Genomic DNA, 5,055 nt, shown 5'->3' with positions numbered 1-5,055 from the left:
AAGGCTTGAGTAGGCAAAGGCGAGAAGGAGATTTACAAGAAATGGGAACCTTGAAGTAAGCAAGCAGGCGAGCTGGGTCTTGAATCAAAGCAAGAGAAGAAAGCAGGAGAAGGCATGCACTTAGGTAATAACTGAAGCTTGATGATGAGGACGAGGAAATGAACTGAATTTAAGCGTGAGGGTGAAAGCATGTGAACCTGTCGCGCTTTTTGTGCAGTTAGCAGTTTAAAGTTAGCACATCTTCGAAAAGTTGGGCGTCCGGTAAATTTTTTACAAATAATATCAAAATTTGTCGGAGGTTTGTACATTTGGATTCCTTGTTTCAAGTTCTTTCTATTGATATCATATGTCATAGATCTTGGAGATGTAGCTCAAGTTATTGTACTAGTTAGCATATGTCAAAATTGTGCTAGTTAGCATTGTCCGGGACATGAAAAAGCATGACAAGTTAACATGCTTTCACCCTGCAGAATCCGCAAGGTATTTGAAGCAGATAAAGCGACAGAGAAAAGTTTCAATCACCGTCATCCGTTAGAGATTGAATTAGCATTTTGTTAAGTCCGGTGTCGCTAATGGCCCGGTTAATCCTGTAAATGGGAGCTTAAACTCCTAGTTAGCAGCTGATCCAAGTGACGGTGCTGTTAACAGCCTGCCTTGGCTAAATACCAAGTTGTAGTCAAGGTAATATTCAATTAATTGATGATTGCGGTGATTGTCAAAGCTGTAAGTGTCTCTTGTTCTCTCTCGTTAAACACCTCCCACAGCAAGAGGCCCGGCGCCTGCCCGGCTCACGTAGCGAACACATATCCCCCGACAATGTGCATGTCAAAGTTTTGCATCTAAAAAAGCTTTTAAATCACTCCATTTGCAAAATTTTACCCATTTACCATACAAAGTGAGCTTATACAACCCACGGGACAAAATGGTAGATGCAACAATTTCATCACGAAAACAAAGATCATGAATTGCACATCTATCATCCACAAATTTCACAACAAAAGCATGTCTAGCAAGTTCAATTATAGACATACTGTTCCTCAGTTCAATTGGAAAAAAAATGTCATTTGCTACAGTCAACACAATCTTTCCGACGCCCCTGATCGGATAAGAGGCATTGTTGGAGAACTTGACAAAACAATTGAACTTGCATAATTTAGCTTACCCTGAATAGTCAACATATATTTTAGGAGTCTAAGTGCAGATCACTAATTGTGTTACACATCTTTTCTATTTATCTATTTTTGGGATATATAGGGATAATGTAGGTGAAGTTTTGGTGGCACAATTTCCCTATACTTTACATTGGCACCAATTTGCAATTGTACACTTATATTCGAACCTCAACTTGAAAGTACCATGTTTTTTGAGTGAAATTTAGTAATATAATGAAAAAAACATATTATTAACTCAAAACGAGTGGAGTTCTATTAAAATGTAAAGCCACTCCCAGCTTTGTGTTGTTTGCTATGTAGGTATTGGGTCCCTTGAATTTCAAGGAAGAAGAGTTACACAATAAGAACTCCATGGGCACACTCAAATTTCCTTTTTGTCACAAAAACACTCCAAAGTATACATTAAAATGTGAATTTCACTAGCAAATAGTACAAAGAGTTTTTTGTAAAGAGGCCATAGCTTTGAATACATAGGCTTTCTTTTGTTATAAGTATAAAAACACCTTTAGAACTACCTATGCTAGCTATGTAGCAATCTAAATGCACTAAGTAGTGCTTCAGGGTGATCTAATGCCAATTTCATGATAATTCACCCAAAACAACACAAGTTTTTTATCAACTCAAGTAAGGTTAAAAATGTTACTCAAAACCAACTCTGAAGGTGCAATCACTAGCCCAAAGATAGGTCATAAGCACTTTAGAACCTCCTGGCTTTTCAAGAAATAATTCTAGGAAGTTGTTCATTTAAGGACACAAAACTACCCAAGATAGGTCATAAGCGTCCAAGAATGTCGGGGTATTTGTGTTTGAAAGGTGAGCCGGGAAGGCGTGGGCCTCTGGCTGTTGTGAGAGGTGTGTGGAAGACAGTTGCCAGCAGACACAATGAATGTAGACAAATCTTGAAATTAACAGCATGAACAAGATCCTGAAGCTTGATTATCATTAACAGTATCGTTGCTTTAATTAAATGTTAATTGAGGAGTTTAAGTTCCATACATCCGTTTAGCCTGCCTTAATTCAGATTATAATAGAGAAAATAACACTTCAACTATCTCGATGATGATAGTGTTGAGATCAATTATGATGATGTTGTTATGCTTTCCCCTTTACCTTAATTGGCCTGCCAAGCTTGCCTTGACAATATTCTCTCCTTCGTTCTTCTCGTGCTTCTTCAAGAGAGAGAGAGATGGTAGGATTAGAGTGGGCTATGGTGGCTTTCATTAGATTGGCTATGGAAGCTTGGATTAGAGTGGGCTATGGAAGCTTGGAAAAAGAGTGCTTATAGCTTATGGCTTCCTCCCCTGATACAGCAGAGAACGAAAACTTGAATATCTCCCAATCGGTGCAGAATTAGCCTCTGTGCGTGTGATGCAAAAATGCTCAAAACGCAGAGTTTTCTTTTGCCTTTGAGCCCATTTTTTCCAGAAACCTGTTTTACAAAAAATTTACAGAATAGGTTTTTTTCGGCCTACCTCATGCAAAGATGTGAAGTCTCTCACACACTTTATTTTTTACCACTGACCACATGTCTTCCTCTACCCAAGTTGCCTTATATGTCCTAAGAGCCCTTTCACATGTAAAACCTTTTCTTCAAGCATAAGATCTCTACGCTTAGGCCTTTATAACCACATAAAGCATACACTTTCTGGATTTCCTTGCTTGTTTTCGAGCCCTGGTCACTGTTCAATAAATGTGTCAGCTTCAAATAGACTTTTTTTCTTCTCTTTACTCTTTTTTCCATCGTGGAAGCGGAGTGTCACGATAGCATTGTTCATGGATTGGTTTAGATAGAAAGTGCACTATGAGTGTCATTTTTCACATGAGTAGTAAATAGATACGTCAAAAATTAGATGTGTGACACAATTACTACTAGCACTTCAAAACCTCTTAAACTATATGTTTCCTATTCAAGGTAAGTTAAATTATCCAATCTAAAAACAAAAAACTCTGCCATCAACCACTCTATTCATGATTCTATCTTCCACAGGAGGAATGTTTCAAATGCACACGTTTATAAATGATAAACTTTGGAATTAAGTGGGCTAGTAAACCCTCATCGCTATCTTACATAGGGTCCATAGGGGGGGATCTAAGGCCCAAATTTGGGGGGGAAAGCGGTTTTGATCTCATCCATCTGATTGAGTGGTGAACTAAAAGCAAACTAGGGGTGAACTAGGGGTGATCTCGGGGCAAAAATGGCGTTCCAAGTTCACCCCGCTCGTGGGTGGGTGTGGGGTTGAACCCAAGACCTCTTGGTTGTCAGGCGAATGCCTTACCACCACGCTAGCACGTGTCGTTGGCCATGTTGGCAGGGCACATGATTACACCCTAGTTTATTCGCCACTAATTTACCTGCCCCTAGTTCACCCTTAATTCACCCCTAGTTCACCCATACCTAGTGCACCTTTTTTCACCCCTAGTGCACTAGATGATCAACCGCTAAGATCACCCAGTTATCCCTGTGGTAGCTTTTCTGACACCTCTAGCTTCAAATTCTGAAGGACTAAAGGATCGATAGACCAAGAATGTCGGGGGATTTGTGTTCAAAAGGTGAGTCGGGAAGGCGTGGGGCCTCTGGCTGTGAGAGGTGTGTGGAAGAGAGTTGCATTAACACAATTAACATAGACAAAGCTTAAAAGTGACAACTTGAACACGATTCTGAAGCTTGATTACCCAAAGTTGACAATTAACAGTACCGCTGCTTAAATTATTTAAACTTTTTACATCATGTTAATTTGCCTTCGTTGGCTTGCTGAGCTTGCCTTGATAATAATAGTCTCTTCGTTCTTCCTCTGCTGCTTTAAGAAAAGCAGAGAGAGAGAGAGAGAGAGGAGAGAGAGAGAGAGAGGAGATGAGAGAGAGAGAGAAGAGAGAGAGAGTAGAGAGAGAGAGAAGAGAGAGAGAGATCCGGAGAGAGAGAGAGAGAGAGAGAGATGGAGAGAGAGAAGATCCTAGGAAAATGATTATTATGGCTTGAGAAAGAGGTTATGGCTTGAGTTATGGCTTCTTGATTAGAGTGGCTATGGAAGCTTGTATTAAAGTGGGCTATGGAATCTTGGATTAGAGGGGGCTATGGAAGCTTTAAAAAAAGAGCTAAGACTGCTCAAATCTTATGGCCCCTCCCTGATACCGTAGAGAACAAGAACTTGAATATCTCCTAATCGGTGCAGAATTAGCCTCTGTGCGTGAAACACAAAAATGTTTTAAAACACTCTTTTTCTTCTCCCCTTTTGCGGTCCGTTTTGACCAAAAAACTTGTTTTACGAAAATTTTATAGACTAAGAATTTTTCAGCCTCCCTCATGCAGAGGTTTGAAGTCTCTCACAAACTTTCCTTTTTACCACTGACCACATGTCTTCCTCTACCCAAGTTTCCTTGCATGTCCTAAGAGCCTTTTCACATGTAACAACCTTTTCGTTTAAGCATGAAATCTCTACGCTTAAGCCTTCATAACCACATAAAACATACACTTTCTAGATCTCCTTGCTTGTTCTCGAGCCCTGGTCACTGCTCAATAAATGTGTAAGCTTCAAATAGATTTTTTATGCTTCCCTTTGCGCTTTTTCCCATCATGGAAGCGAAGTTTCACGACAACGCAAAGAAATCTTCAATACAATAACCAATTGAGGACTACTTGTACTTTACAAGTCAAGGATTGTAGCCCCCTTATGCATCCACTTCAATATATAAAAGCTATTTTCACCCAACTAAGGATTATATCTTTTAGGGGTGCAGTGACAATGTATATCAACTCAAATCTATGATGGTGAAAAATGCAAGACTTCAAGGATCTAATTTTATAAACCCAGTACACTAGTATAGGACATCGTGACCCTTGACTATCGACTCGTTAATTTACCTATGCTCATCTTCTAAAACCAAC

This window comes from Adiantum capillus-veneris, chromosome 9 (genome assembly GCF_014529385.1).
Source record: "Adiantum capillus-veneris isolate H3 chromosome 9, ASM1452938v2, whole genome shotgun sequence".
NCBI lineage: Eukaryota > Viridiplantae > Streptophyta > Polypodiopsida > Polypodiales > Pteridaceae > Adiantum > Adiantum capillus-veneris.
Note: the sequence above shows the minus strand (reverse complement) of the source record.